This window comes from Chiloscyllium plagiosum, unplaced genomic scaffold, assembly GCF_037043375.1.
Source record: "Chiloscyllium plagiosum isolate Xiang-an unplaced genomic scaffold, Cpla_swu_hap1 HiC_scaffold_10, whole genome shotgun sequence".
Taxonomy (NCBI): domain Eukaryota; kingdom Metazoa; phylum Chordata; class Chondrichthyes; order Orectolobiformes; family Hemiscylliidae; genus Chiloscyllium; species Chiloscyllium plagiosum.
This window is the reverse complement of record NW_028270148.1, coordinates 102741033-102757895: the sequence shown is the minus strand read 5'-3', so window position 1 is coordinate 102757895 and position 16863 is coordinate 102741033. Positions and strand designations below refer to the sequence as shown.

At 41.2% G+C, this 16863-nt stretch overlaps 1 protein-coding gene across 6 annotated transcripts in view; it reads left to right on the top strand.

Moving 5' to 3' along the window:
• The window catches only part of ralgapa2 (Ral GTPase activating protein catalytic subunit alpha 2), a 562522-nt gene that overhangs the window by 203727 nt on the left and 341932 nt on the right, over positions 1-16863 (top strand). The window lies entirely within an intron of this gene.

The window sequence follows — 16863 nt, the reverse complement described above, 5'->3', positions numbered from 1 at the left end:
AGAGAAGTTGACAGTCTTTGTTTTGGCAATGGGTAGACCATGAGCTGCGAGGTTAGATTGAGCTTAATTGGGACACGAGATAGTTTTTAATGAAAAAAAATGGTTCAGTTTTAGATAGTGGCCAAAGAGAAAGGTGAAAATCACTGGCTAGCAAATGGAGTTTGTGGCAAGGGCTGAAGACAGTTCAAATTGAAATAAAGGACCTATCTGCTCACCAAATATTGAATACCTGATAACAAACATGACAAATTGAAGAGGTAGGAGGGAGTCAAAGGAAGTGATGATATGGTAAAGCTGAGGGGAGTCATTTTAATGTTTTCCTGTGTTAGATGGTGTGTATAGATTTGTGTAGAGAATGTTTCAACTGTTCCTTTAATGTAAATTTGGGCTTCACGTTTCAACAATGTCAGCTAACAACCTCCAATTTGATAGCTTCTTTGAACCCCCTCTGTGTTTAGGTGAGATTAAGCTACTGTTACTAGAGATGCACAAAATAAATTTGTCTAGACTTGACAGGTGTCGACAATAGTGGGCTCAGTTTGAATGATAATAGTGAATGAGTGTATTAAATTTCATCCGATTTAGTGGTATTGATTATTCATGCTTTCCTTTGCAATAAATTTATGATCATCTATACTCCAATTGGCAAGAGTGGAAAATTTGCTTCATTTGGTATTCATATGGCAGAAATGTAATAATTTTGCATAGCATATCTTATTATATTTCTTCTGCATTTTTAATATAATGGAGATTGAGGTTAATATTTCCATTTCTGTACAGTAATGAAGCTCACTAACATACATGTCCAGTTCCCATTTCCAAACTGAGATGAGAATGAAAATCTAGAGAAGGAATATTGGAATATTTCCACTGAACCAGTCCCAAATTCCCAAAAATGTGAACCCCTCTCTCCTGCACCATCTGTCAAGCCAGTCATTCATCCTGCCTATTCTTTCATTTCTACCATAACTAGCACGTGGCACTGTGGGGGTTGGTGCTGTTTCTGGAGCCAAGTCAAAACGTGTGTACTGGAAAAGCACAGCAGGTCAGGCACCATCTGAGGAGCAGGACAGTTGATGTTCCGGGCATAAGTCCGTCACCAGTAATGCATAGCACTTGAATGATATGTGACAAAGAGTCAAATAAATGAAGCAATAATTGGTAACCTGGAAAACCTGGTTACTAAAAGAAAGGAAAATTTTAAGGTGAACGCACAATAATCTGATGTGTCACAGGTACAGGAGATACACAGGGTATTGTCTAGAATCTTCTACCCATACATAAGTTAAAATGTTAATATGTATCTGATTCTCAAAGATTTGTGTACATGGACACCAAGATCCCTCTGCTCATCCACGCTACCAAGTATCCGACCGTTAGCCCAGTACCATCTTTTTATTACTCTTACCAAAGAGAATCACCTCACACTTAGCTACATTGAACTCCATTTGCCACCTTTCTGCCCAGTTCTGCAGCTTATCTATATCCCGCTGTAACCTGCCACATCCTTCCTCACTGTCTACAACTCCTCCGACTTTCGTATCATCCACAAACTTGCTCACCCAACCTTCTAACCCCTCCTCCAGGTCATTTATACAAATGACAAACAGCAATGGTCCCAAAACAGATCATTGCGGAACACAGCTAGTGACGGCACTCCAAGATGAACCTTTGCCATCAACTACTACTCTCTGTCTTCTTCCAGCCAGCCAACTCCTAATCCAAACCTCCAACTCACCCTCATTGCCATACCTCCGTATTTTTTGCAGTAGCCTACCATGGGGAACCTTATCAAACGCCTTACTAAAATCCATATACACCACATCTACCGCTTTACCCTCGTCTACCTCCTTAGTCGCCTTCTCAAAGAATTCAATAAGGTTTGTGAGGCACGACCTGCCCTTCACAAAACCATGTTGACTATCCTTGATCACATTATTCCTATCCAGATGTTCATAAATCCTATCCCTTACAATTCTCTCTAAGACTTTGCCCACAACAGAAGTGAGACTTGCTGGCCTATAGTTACTAGGGTTATCCCTACTCCCCTTCTTGAACAAGGGAGCCACATTTGCTATCCTCCAGTCTACTGGCACTATTCCTGTAGACAACGAGGACATAAAAATCAAGGCCAATGGCTCTGCAATCTCCTGCCTTGCTTCCCAGAGAATCCTAGGATAAATGCCATCAGGCCCAGGGGACTTATCTATTTTCACCCTTTCCAGAATTTCCAACACCTCTTCCCTATATACCTCAAAGCCGTCCATTCTAATTAATTGTGACTCAATATTCACATCGGCAACAATGTCCTGTTCCTGAGTGAATACTGACGAAAAGTATTCATTCAGTGTCTCCCCAATCTCTTCAGCTCCACACGCAACTTCCCACTACTATCCTTGACTGGACCTATTCCTACCCTAGTCATTCTTTTATTGCTGACGTACCTATAGAAAGCCTTAGGGTTTTCCCTAATCCTACCAACTAAGGACTTTTCATGTCCCCTCCTTGCTGCTCTTAGCTCTCTCTTCAAATCCTTCCTGGCTACCTTATAACTCTTAATCGCCCCAATTGAACCTTCACGCCTCATCTTTACATAGGCCGCCCTCTTCCATTTAACAAGGGATTCCAATTCTTTATTAAACCACGGCTCCCTCACACGACCCTTTCCTCCCTGCCTGACAGGTACATACTTATCAAGGACACTCAATAGTTGCTCCTTGAACAAGCTCCACATATCAATTGTGCCCATGCCTTGAAGCCTACTTTTCCAAGCCACGCATCCTAGGTCGTGCCTCACCGCATCATAATTTCCCTGCCCCCAGCTATAACTCTTGCCCTGCAGTGCACACTTATCCCTCTCCATCACTAGAGTAAAAGTCACCGAATTGTGGTCACTGTCCCCAAAGTGCTCACCAACCTCCAATTCTAACACTGGCCTGGTTCGTTACCCAGAACCAAATCCAGTATGGCCTCACCTCTTGTTGGCCTGTCTACATTTTGTGTCAGGAAACCCTCCTGCACACATTGGACAAACACTGACCCATCTAACGAACTCGAGCTATAGCTTTCCCAGTTAATATCTGGAAAGTTAAAGTCCCCCATAACAACCACCCTATTACTTTCGCTCTTCTCCTGAATCATCCTCGCAATCCCTCAACTGAGACTTGGTTGAGGGAAGGTAAGATTGCCAACGAAATACCCATGATATAGATACTTCAGACGGGGTAGAGAAGGAGGTGAAAGCAGTGGAGGAGTTGCAGTGCTCATCAGAGAGAATATCACAGCTGTCCTGAAGGAGGACACTGTGGAGGACTTGAGCAGTGAGGAAATATGAGGCTCAGAAATAGGAAGGGTGCAGTAACAATGTTGGGGCTGTATTACAGACCTCCCAACAGCGAGCGTGAGATAGAGGTGCAAATATGTCCAGAGGAACCTTGATTACCTGGTGTTTGATTAACCAAATTTCGGATTATCCAAACAAGATCGCATGGTCCCGATGCTTTGCTTGGCTAACTATGTTATTTTGAAGGTGTGTTTGTACTTTACCTTTAAGAGAGTTAAAAGCTAGCAGAACTACCTGACAGCACTAAATGTTCTGAATAAGATACAGTGTCACATATGGTCCAGCTACTGGGGTAGTCAGGGTAGCTGGTTGCCTGGAGACAAAAACAGATTTGAATTAGGCCAGTGAGTTTAAATTATACCCCGAAAAACACCAAATTCCAGTCAAGTTTGAATTTAGTATATTGACAATCTTAAAAACCAATGACACAATCCGATGCTTTGGGGTCATAAGACTGAGGAAAATTGAACAGTTGGGAGGAGAACTGCAACACCACCAGCATGTAGCGATTGCCCAAAAAATAGCTCTCTTAAAGCTACCTTTATCAATTCGTGACCTGTGGAGCATAATACCTAGGAAGAGGAAAAGAAGACACAGGAAAATCCAAATAGAAGATTTGACAGCTGGCTGGTTTTGAAAACTTGAATTTTTGGGAAAACGTAATCAGGGGAGTTTTATCCGACTAGTATACAGAAGGGGAAGGTAAAAGATAGTTTAGAGGAAAGAGTTGTAAATAGTTGTTAGTTAATTATTCCCTGTTATACTTTTAAGAAATAGATTTGTTAATTTTTACTTTAAATAGTTCTTGGCCTCTCGAATTTTCACAGATTACTGCACAGGATAAATCTTTTCTGTGTTGTTGGTTTAAATTAAGTAGGAGGGTTTACCCCATGTCGTAACAATGTTACCTGGCATTCGATTAACTGAATGAAATACTCCCCACCCGTGTCCTTTGGAAAGTCACGATTCCTCTGTAGGCAGATTATAGAAAGATGTTGGATCAACAGGGTGGTGGTGATGGGAGATTTTAATTTTCACAATATTGACTGGGATTCACTTAATGTTAGAGGTTTAGATGGAGCAGAATTTGTAAGGAGCATCCACAAGAGTTTTATTGAGCAGCATGTAATTTGTCCAACTCGGGAAGGGGGCATACTGGATATGGTGTTGGGGAATGAGCCTGGCCAGGTAGTTGAAGTTTCATTGAGGGTTACTTTGGGAATAATGATCCCAATTCCATAAGTTTTAGAATATTCATGGACAAAGACGAGAGTCGTCCTGAAGGAAGAGTGCTAAATTGGGGGAAGGCCAACTATAGCAGAATTCAGCAGGAGCTGGGGAATGTGGATTGGGAGCAGCTGTTTGAGGGTAAAATCCACATTTAGATATGTGGGAGGCTTTTAAAGAGAGGTTAATTAGAGTGCAGCATAGACATGTCCCTGTGAAATGAGGGATAGAAGTGGCAAGATTAGTGAACCATGGATGACAGGTGAAGGTTCATTTTCAGACTTTTTGTCACCATACTAGATAACATCATCACTGAGCCTCTGGATGAAACCCTGGGGATATGGCCCACTTCCAATTTATGTATTTAGGTTTTCTTGGGTTGGTGATGTCATTTCCTGTGGTGATGCCATTTCCTGTTCTTTTTCTCAGGGGGGTGCCAAATAGGATACAAATGGCCCCCTCAGACCCAGGTTTTGCTACCTGGAACACCAACTTGCAGATTGGCCAAGGAGCTACACCAAACACAAAAACACTTAGAAGAAGACTCGTGCCACTCCATCCACTCCACCCAAGAATTCCTGAAGACCATCAAAGACACCAAGATAGAAGAGGGTGAAATAATGGTCTCCTTTGACATAACAGCCCTGTTCACATCCATCAACATCAATCTGGCTAAGGAAACACTGACTACCCTATTAGAAGAATCAAAAAAACACATATACCACACACCACCAAGGACAATATCATCAAGCTGGTGGACCTATGCCTTACCACCCACTTCACCTTCAACAACAAAACCTACAGACAACCAACGGAACACCCATGGGATCTCTGATATCAGGATTCTTAGCAGAGGCAGTAATGCAGAAACTTGAACGAACAGCTCTGCCAGTTATCCAACCCAAACATTGGGTCCGCTACATGGATGACACCTTCTTCATCACTAAATGAAACAAATTAGAGGAAACCTTCAAGACCATCAATAATGCCCTTACTGACCTAAAATTCACAAAAGAGGAGGAAATGAACAACAAACTGCCATTCCGAGATATCGTAGTAGAGCGAACAGCCAATGGAGAACTTCAAACCAACGTCTACAGGAAAACAACATATACGGACCAAATACTGAATTACAGAAGCAATCATTTCAATATCCACAAACGGAGCTGCATTAGAACATTATTTCAACAAGCCACCACACACAGCAGCACAGAGGAATTATGAAGAGCAGAGGAAAATCACCTATACAGTGTATTTAAAAAGAACGGATACCCAATGAACACAGTCCACCAATTTCTCAGCAACAAACCCAAATAAGCAGACAAAACATGCCCAGAAATCCTAGCCGCTCTCCCCTACATCAAAGACATCTCAGAAATGACTGTCAGACTACTCAGACCTCTTGGCATCATGGTAGCCCACAAACCCACCAACACACTAAAACAACAGCTAATGAACTTGAAAGCCCCAATACAGACAACAAGCAAAACTAATGTCATTTACAAAATACCATGCAAGAACTGTAACAAACACTACATTGGACAAACAGGCAGAAAACAGGATACATGAACATTAACTAGCCACAAAAAGACATCATCCACTCTCACTAATATCTTTACATACAGATGAGGAAGGACACCATTTCGACTGGGACAACACATCCATCGTAGGACAAGCCAAACAGAGACCCCGCGAGAATTCCAAGAAGCATGGCATTCCAACCGGAACTTCATCAACAAACACATTGACTTGGATCCCATTTACCACCCCTGAGAAAAAGAACAGGAAATGACATCACCAACCCAAGGAAACCTAAACACACAAATAGAAAGTGGGTATACCACCTGTGCTTCATCCAGAGGCTCACTGATGTTGTTACCTAGTATGGAGATGAAACATTTGAAAACAAACCTTCGAGCTCAGCAAGCAAATTTACATATAGAGCCTCAACCTGAGCTACAAATCTTCTCAAAACTCTGACAGGTGAAATTGTGAGACTAACTAAGAAGAAAAAGAAAGCATACGTAAGGTCTAGGCGACTGAAAACAGATGAAGTTGTGGAAGAATATTGGGAAAGTAGGACCAATCTGAAACAGGGACTTGAGGCCTAAAAGGGGTCGTGAAATATCTTAAGCAAACAGGGTTAAGGAAAATTCCCAAAGCCTTTTATTCATATTAAGGAGCAAGAGGATAACGAGAGAAATGGTTGGTCCACTTTAGGACAAAGGAGGGAAGTTATGCGTGGTGTCAGAGAAAATGGATGACATTCTTAATGGATCCTTTGCATCGGTATTCACAGAGGAGAGGAGCATGACGGTTGTTGAGATTAGCAATAGATGTTTGATTACTCTAGGTCAAGTTGGCATAAGGAGGGAGGAAATGTTAGGTATTCTAAAAGGCATTCAGCTGGACGCGTCCCCAGATCCACATGGGATCTATCCCAGGTTACTGAAGGAAGCAAGAGAGGAAACAGCTGGGCGTTAACAGATGGCTTTACAGCATCCTTGAACATGGGTGAAGAACAAGAGGACTGGTGAATTGCTAATGTTGTCCCCTTGTTTCAGAAGGGTAGCAAGGATAATCCAGGAATAATAGACCGGTGAGCCTCATGTCAGTGGTAGGGAAACTGCTGGGGAAGATACTAAGGCATAGGATCTGTTTACATTTGGAAGAAAATGGGCTTATCAGTGATAGGCAGCATGGTTTTCGTGCAGGAAAGGTCATGTCTTACCAACTTAATAGAATTCTTGAGGAAGTAAGAAAGTTGATTGATGAGGGAAGGGTTGTAGATGTCATATACGTGGCCTTAAGTGATCCGTTTGATAAGGTTCCCCATGGTCGGCTGATGGAGAAAGTGAAGTCGCATGGGGTCCAGGGTGTACTAGCTAGGTGGATAGAGAACTGGCTGGGCAGCAGGAGATAGACATTAGTATTGAAAGGGATTTTCTCAAAATGGAGAACTGTGACCAGTGCTGTTCCACAGGGATCCATATTGGGACCACTGTTGTTTGTGATATACATAAATGATTTGGAGGAAGGTATAAGTGGTCTGATTAGCAAGTTTTCAGATGACACGAAGATTGGTGGAGTAGCAGATAGTGAGTGGACTGTCGGAAAATGCAGCAGAATAGAGGTAGATTGGCGAGTTGGGTGGAGAAATGGCAGATGGAGTTCAATCCGGGCAAATGCAAGATGATGCCTTTTGGAAAATCCAATTCGGGAGTGAACTATATGGTAAATGGAAAAGCCTGAGGAAAACTCATGTACAGAGAGATCCGGGTGTTCCGGTCCATTGTACCCTGAAGGTGGCAACACAGTCGATAGAGTTGTCAAGAAGGCATATGGCATGTTTTCCTTCATCGAATGGGGTATTGAGTACAAGAGTTGGCAGGTCATGTTACAGTTGTATAGGACTTTGGTTCAGCCACCTTTGAAATACTGCATATGTTTCTGGTCGGCACGTTACCAGAAGGATGTGGATGCTTTGGAAAGGGTGCAGAGCAGATTCACCAGGATGTTGCCTGGTATGGAGGGCACTAGTTATGAAGAGAGGTTGAGTAGATTAGGATTATTTTCATTTGGAAAGACAGAGGTTGAGGGCGTGTGGGGACATGATTGAAGTCTACAAAATCATGAGTGGTATAAACAGGGTGGACAGTAAGAAGCATTTTCCGAGAGTGGGGGACTCGATTATTAGGGGTCTCAAGTTCAAAGTGAGAGGGGAGACGTTTAAGGGAATATGGGTGGAAAGTTCTTTATGCATAGGTACATGGAGCACTTTGCCAGTGATGGTGGTAGAGACGGGCACATTAGTGTCATTTAAATGTATCTAGATAGATAGATACATGAATGGGCAGGGGACAGAAGGAAACAGATCCTTGGAAATTAGTTGTCAAGTTTAGATAGAGTATCTGGGTCAATGTAGGCTTGGACGCCTGAAGGGCCTCTTCTTGTACTGTAATTGTTCTAACTCATGTCTAAGTAAAGAAGACTTCACAGCTTTCTTGTAGCTCAAGGCACATAGCTTGCCAATGACATTTGGACTCTCCGCCTCTGACAAGTCAGATGAGTTGGATCGCAAGCTCCTCTTTTAGCAGTTCAGTCTTTATAAGCTGTAACAAAAACAGGAATTGCTGGAGAAACTCAGCAGGTCTGGCAGCATCTGTGGAGAGATAGGAAAATCACCATTTTGGATCAGTGACTTTTTCAGAACAGCTTTCTAAACCGTGTTCTGAGTGTCAAGTTTTTAAGGAGAAGTTGGAATCATTTGGAAAAGAAGCTTTATTTCAAGGGAATGTTCCAGATTCATCTGGCTTGTCATTGGAATTGAATACTCGCTAATTTTGTCGGTAGTATTCTAGAGGTTGAAGTGCTGATTTTGTCAAAGTAAATGTTGAATGTCGTACATGCACGAGCCTATTTCACTATCCAGGATGCTGTCCTATCAATTTGTCTTAAGTTTCCAAGCTTGTGGAAGAGGCTGATGGTATCTTTTATTTGAAGTCAACACTTAGTTGAAGAGTGTGTATTTTTAAAACTATTTGTTCATAAAGCCATTACGCATGTGCCCTGACGCAAGCAGTTTTGGGAAACTCCAAGATCAGTCTAGTAGCAATTTGTATCCAATTAAGTGGTGGTTTACTCCAGTGTAGATTGACCAGCGTGATATCTTCTTTTTTGAATAAAGATTGTTGCATCCATCATTCACTGCTAATAGCTGTTTTTGAGAATTGTATTTAATGACTTTATAGAATGTAGTACCAAGTTGATTGATATGGGGAGGGGTTGTTTACTTCCCAAGCCTCCATCATTAAAATAAAGCCATTGTTTTCAGGCAGCCAGGATGTGTAAATAAAGTTTGGAAGTTGCATGCTAGGTACTGGAAACATTTCACCGGACAAGGAACCTCAGTGTTTCAGTCCCATTACTGCGGTCCCCAAGGAAGCTTGGGGCAGAAATTTCCCATTTTCACTAAGTGTTTTGGTGCAATGAGATGTATGGCATCTGGTCTGCCATGACTCATAGCAATTTTTCTCTCTCACTCTTCTGATTTTCACCTCATTAATTATTTAACCCAGCTCTTTGGCACTCTTCTTATGGAATTGCAGGGCAGAAGCACTTGCTATTGCTCAGACTGTGTGGCATTCATACTACAGGCATCATATTTAAAACCTAGCTGTACACAACCTCGGGTTGCAAGCCAGAAAATGTCTATTAAACTGTGACACCCAACTATTTACACTGAGGAGATGGGTCAGAACGGAAAGCTTGTATCCCACTTCCCAGTCGGGGGCTGAGAGGTGTTGGTGGATAGATGGTTGGGAAGCAGGGGAGTCCATTTTCTTGCTGACCACTGCAAGAGGCTATGTCACCAGACTGGGCCCAGATAGCAGCTCAGGTCAGTGCTGTGCTGTAGGTTAAAAGGAGCACTCAGTAATGTAGGAAGAAGGCCAGTGATCTTACACACTCTAGAAGGAAAAGTGCTGCCATCTTTACTCTGCTGCCTCTCATTCACTAGGCCACTGTTCATTAAATCTGACACTGCACACATACCTCAACGAGTTTCATGGAGTACAGCTCTCACTATTGCATGCATCATGTGCACACAATGGCACTCATCCACTTCACCCTCCTCAATTGATGTCTCTACATCACTTATTGATTGACATCCCTATTATTCCTGGGCTAGTTTCATGAGAGGTACAGGACTGACCTCTGCACTAAAAAGCAATGCAAGCCACAGAAGCTGGCAGCCTCTAAGTATGTGCAAAGGTGAACATGAGTATAGCAAGCTAGAAGCTATGAGATGCATCCATTATAAATGCATGATGTGAGTGTTACCTGCACGCAAACCAACCTAGCTGAAGCATGCCCATTGTCTGTGGCCTTGATCGCCATAGTAATGTGTTTGAAGAGTTTAAGTGCTGTGTCTGTTTTGAGTTTAGGCAAAATGATGATCAACTCGTGGTTTCCCACTGCTGAATTGCATGAAGGAAGGGCCATGGAGATTGGTGCTCATGAAGCATGCAGGGGTGTTATGCTGAAGGCAGAGTAAGATGATGGCTGAGATATGCTATTGTGAGCAGCAGCTCTTTTTAACCTAGAGCACAACTCTGACCTGAGCTGCTATCTGGGTCCAGTCTGGTGATATGGCCCCCTGCAGTGGTCAACAAGAAAAGGACTGGCCTGCTTCCCAACAATCTATCCACCAGCCACATCTGACTTGCATGTTGGGAACTTGTACAGTCACGTTTTTTGGGGAAAGTTGGAGAATTTGTAATGGTGTATACATAAGGTGAATTAGACTCATGATGACATGCTGATATGTGGAAATATGACAGTCACCATTCAATAACAAGAGTCTAAAGTCACCATTTAAAGGCTAAGGGAAAAATCAAAATTATTCCTCCACATTGCAATTCCGATGTTTTTGTTTGCTGTTGCTGCATTTTCTTGAAGTTGCCCATACCATATCAGGGAGGGAGGAATTCTCCCTCAGTTTCTAACTGATTTGACCTGAACTTATTACATATCAATGGTGACTAAATTTTGAAGGAAGAAAGAGCTAAATAGAGTCATAGAGATGTACAGCATGGAAACAGACCGGTTCAACTTGTCCATGCTGACCAGATATCCCACATAAATCTAATCCTATTTGCCAGTATTTGGCCCCTTTCCCTCTAAACCCATCCTATTCACATACCCATCCAGATGCTTTTTAAATGTTATAATTGTATCAGTCTCCTCCAATTCCTCTGACAGGTCATTCCATGCATACACCACCCTTTACCTGAAAAGGTTGCCCCTTAGATCCTTTTTAAATCATTCCCCTCTCACCTTAAAACCTTGCCGTCTAGCTTTAGACTACCCCACCCCAGGAAAATACCTTGTCTATTTATCATATCCATGCCCCTCATGATTTTACAAACCTCTTTCAGGTCCTTAGCCTCCGAAGCTCCAGAGAAAATAGTCCCAGCCTATCCCAATAGCTCAAACCCCCTAACACTGGCAACATCCTTGTTTAACTTTACCTTGTGATTGCCCTCCAAAAGGGAAGAAGTCTAGTAATTCATACTTTTGTATTTGTGATCAGTGTAGAAATCCCACCTGTGCCCAATGTAGGCTTGCTTGAAGAAAGCTTGTCATAGAGATAAGTGTAGACAGATTCATCACCTAATGTAATATTCAGATTCCCATTATATAATTGTCACTTATTGTCATGGAACCAGCTGTTTTGGTGATGGTGTTATTTGTATGACTGCATTATTTGAAATTCCTCATTCGTTGATCTTCTGTCCTGAGAAAGTGTTATGCACTGAAAATTCCTGGTGGTCCTTCAGTAGTGAGATACGGTGTTTCAAGGCTGTCCTTCCACCAACATCATCACTTCAAGCATTACAGACATTGTCTTTGCAGTATAGATAAGTTAACTGCAGGGCAATGAAAATAGAAAATACTGAAGAAAGTCAGTATTTGACAATGTTTTGAGACCACTGACTCTTCCTTGGAGTTTCTCTCCTCACAAATGCTGTCAGACCTACTGGGTTTCTCCAGCACTTATAATACTTTGCTTCTATTCCAGCTGAAGAGAGTCTGGGTAGGAGGTAGTGAACATCTTAATTATGTACTGGGCATTTAAGCAGATTCCATTCATGTGGCCATTTAAAACTGCTTTTATAGGTTGAGATATTTGTTTGACCACCTAGACAGGAGAAAAAGCTGTGAATTAATATTTTGTGGAACAGATCTATATCTTTAATAGGGAAGTAATTTGTTCCATGTAAATTATAACCAGATAGTCATTGAGATAGCTTGAGTTTCAATTATTTTGTGTTTGATATTTTGCATTCACCTATTTCTTATAGTGAGACCTTAGTTAATTTCCTCACACAGTCACTGGAAGGGTGAGTAATGCTGTACAGATTACAGGATATTGGTGTAAACTCTTATTGTTAGTTGAATGTGGAACATCATGCGGTCAAAATGTTCTGTGATTAAAGATAATATCACTTATTAGAGTAATACCTTACATTTGTCCCACACATTATAATACCTGTGAAGTTGAAAATAAACGCATGAGTTGATAAAAATAATATCAAAAACTTTCAACTCTCAAACACTTCCTATCTCATCATGGATTATGATCCCAATACTGAAATCAGGGTGTTTTTTCCTAGGACTGTCACTGTCCTCACCTCCTCTGGAGGTCTGCCTTTAACGGTTTAGAACCTCATCATCCACCAACCACACTTCTTCCCAAATTCACAAGCAAGATTGCCCTGACAGATTCCTTATTTCAACCTATTCTCGCTCCATTGAGCTTATTTCTTCCTAACTCATCTCTATTTTTCCCTTTTGTTCATACTCTCCCTATTTGTATTCAGAATCTTCTGATGCTTTACGTTGGTTCTACACTTTCCAGTTTTCTAACCATAGCCACCAGCTCTTCACCATGAATGTGTACTCCTTCTGTTTGTACACCCTCACATCAGAATGATCGGAAGGCTCTCTGTTCCTTTCTTGAAAGGCCTGCACGGTCTGCATCCACTATCACCTCCTTTGTCAAACTGAATTCCTTCTCAGTTTGAATACCTTCTCCTTTAACTCTCAGAAAATTAGATGAGTTAGGTCAAAGGTGACATTATGGGTATCTGCTTGGATCTCATCTCTGAAGCATCTGTTCTGATGATGCCACCTTCCACTGTATCAGACATGACCTCTTGTTTCCTCAACTGAGAATTCTCACCCATTTGGTGATAAAGCCTGTGTCCAACCCAGCTCTCTCATTTTAGCCCTCACCCCACCCATTCCTTCCCAGAACAACAATAGGGTTCCCTTTGTCCTGACAGTGCCAGGAACCCATGTTCAATTCCAGCCTCGGGTAACTGTCTGTGTGGAGTTTGCACATTCTTCCTGTATCTCCGTGGGTTTCCTCCACGTACTCTGGTTTCCTCCCACAGTCTGAAGATGTGCAGGTCAGGTGAATTGGCCATGCTAAATTGCCTATAGTGTTAGGTGCATTAGTCAGAGGGAAATGGGTCTGGGTGAGTTACTCTTCGGAGGGTCAGTGTGGACTTGTTGGGCAGAAGGGCCTGTAGGGAATCTAATCTAAAAGTTATATTTGCAAGAGGTCTTATAGTTGCTTTCATGATTTATTTTACTTCAGTAGAATATCCTTTATTGAATAGAGTATCCTTCATTGTCACATGTACTCAAGCACAGGAGTACAGTGAAAAGCTTTACAATGTCATCTCTTATAGCGCCATCCTACAAAGAAATCTTACCTAGGTGCAAACCTTAGGTACGAAAAGAAGAATAAAAAAGTGGTTGCATTACTTTACAGTGATTCACAGAATAAGTTAGAAATAAGACTTAATTAAAAGGGTAGTCTTTACAAGCAGATAAACAAATGACAAATAAACATTTCAGTAGCTTAGCTCAGGGACTTCTCCATGTGGTCTGACCGCCTGCGCCAGTCTATGGTCCAACAACCGTCCCTGCTCCAGCCAAGCCTGTAGTCCTCTTTGCACTGGCTGTCAGCTGTTCCAAGGCAAGTTTTCTCTAAGAATGATTCCCTGTGCCGTTCTCTGCTCTGGGATTTGCCTCCAGTGCTTGCCAGCTCGACAAATTCCCCTCCTGGTAAGTCAAAGTCATTAGTTGGAAAAAAAACATGCAAGAAGGACGAAAATAAAATGAAAAAAAGGAAAAGAAAGGACAGAGCAGAAGAGCTCCAGCTGGATTGTCTTACTCTGCTGCCATCTTGCATAAATGTCCCATTGATTCCATTTTCTCATGATATATGAAAACCTGATAGGTCAATGAAAAGACAACATTATCAGATGCAAATAAGCTATTTTGGAGATGTTGGGTTGACCTCGGTTTGAGTCAGCAGGACAGTGCATTGTGCATTGTTGATTTCAGTTTGATTGAATAGCAAGAGGTCAGGATAGAGGTGGTGATGAAATACAGAAAATCGGGCAGAAACTGAGCAAAGTAGTCTTTCCCTTCCTGATGATTATTTTGAAGAAGTTGTGCTTTGTCCACAGTTTGATGTTAATATGGAAAATGAGAGGTTGAGCACTGACAATTGAAGCTTTAATTGATGTGCACCTATTGATGATGTCACCAAGAGGAACCATGATTTTAAAAATGGGTCATAACCACACAGTATGCTAGATTTTGTTGTGCAGCTACAGGAGGTGTGCTCATTAACTTGGGGTTTGTGCTGTTGACTTTTTCTTGAGGTAATCAGACTTAATGGTGTAGAACTTTCATGTTTGTATAGACCATTCTCATTTGTCCTTTCCCTGGATATACCATTCTTCTATAAATACCAAAATTAGTTAATCTGTGTTCTCTGGAAGGGGCAATTGAGGCTTCTCAGTGTGTTTTGGTATTCTTCAATGCTGTGCTCATTGTGTGGTACGTTTTTTGACATTATACCTTTAACCGATTTCGTTTCATATCCACAATTACATATCTCAAAGTATATCAGCACAGTACCTTACATGGTTCAATGGCAACACTCTTATCTTTGAGCCCTATTCTACAAACTTGAGCACCAGTTCTAAGCTGTTCAGTCGGAAGAGAATGTTGCAAACCTCCATCAAATCTCTCACATGGATGGAGAGATTCCTTGGCACTGTTTGAAGAAGAGCATGGCAATCTTCTCCAGTAGCCTGGCCAATATTTATTCTTCTAGCAGAACTTCAAAATAACCGAATAAACCAGTTATAATTGCCTTAATATTTGTGAGACTGTGCTGTGTGCAAGGTGACTGTTGCAGTTGCAACGTTACGATGGTGACTAGATTTCTGAGGTTGCATTAAAGGGGCCAAGTAAGTGTTTGTTTTTCTGAACAGCTAAGGATAACACTGTTTGAAACACTCGTATGATGCTATCTGCATAGAAAAGTAATACACGCCTAAGTTATTGAGGGTTGTCCTTGATTTGCTTTATTATTGTTACATGTACTGCGCTCCAGTGAAAAATGTTGCCTCACGTACTTTACAGCAGATCACACCACATAAGTACTACAGGGTAACAGAATAGAGTGCAGGATATAATGTTACAGCTGCTGAGCATTTGCAGATTTTTTGCTGCTCATGGCTATAAGTTTTCTTTCCTTAAAATAAGGATTCTGAAATGAATTAATGTATGTTGTACCACAACCAATTGCAAATGCATCTTCTCAATAATGCTTTACTAATTTCTACCCCCAGATGGTGCCAATAACCATGTCAACACTGCCTTTTATTTCTAGTGCAGTATACAAAATTGTTTTCTTTTGTTTTTAGTGTATGACATAGTGAACACACAAGCTTTACTAGAATAATTTAGTGTTAGGAATATACATTAGCTAAAGCAAAACACCAGAAATACACTGTGTTCTAATAACGACAAATGTTGAATTTTACTTGCTAAATGTTGAAGTATTTAATTTGAAAACCTCTAGTCTGCATGTATTTAGACATATGTTAATCAGTAGTTAAGGGTATTTGTTGAAATATTGAAGTAAGGTAGTCCGTAAGCTGATAAAAACAAAATGTTGGAAATACTTAAGGCTGGCAGCGCTTGTAGAGATAGAAACAGCAACATTTGAAACCTGATCTTTCATTGCTGCTGTTGTTGAAGTCAGTGAGCGTGCTTAATAATAATCGTAAGAGCATAAGAAATGGACATCCGATCCACAGGAACTCATCGCTTCTACTATCCAGTTCTTTCACAATTGCATTCTCTTTTCAGCTGTACTGACAGTCTTGCTTTTTCGTATGCTGCCTGCCAGATTGCACCAAATATTTATCACTTTTTCAGTTAAGAAGTATTTTGTAGTATCTGTTTTAAATTAATGTCCTCTGATCCTCTTTTCCTGCATTAATTTGAAGCAATATTCACTGCTATTCATCATACTTACTGTAAATTCCCATATGCTGTAGAGAAGTCTTAAAGCTTATTTTGAGCACTGTTGCAATTGTTAGATTGTAATACCATTTCAGAGGGTGCCAGATGGCTGGGGTATCAACAGCCAGTAATTAATTGTAAATGAGTAACTGCCAATAATAAACTTAGGGGTGTGAATTAAAACAGCAGTGTTCTATAAGCATTGCTGGATTCTCTCAAATTGCACAGCAGCTATTCAGTAAGTTAGGTTGTTCATTATGGGCTTTAAACTTGTCTGATTTTTCAAGTAGAGTGAAGCTCCATTCATGCTACAAAGATAATTTAGTATAATATTGTTCACATTCTGCAGTGTAGTAATAGGTTGTTAATACATTATTTCATGTATTCATGGA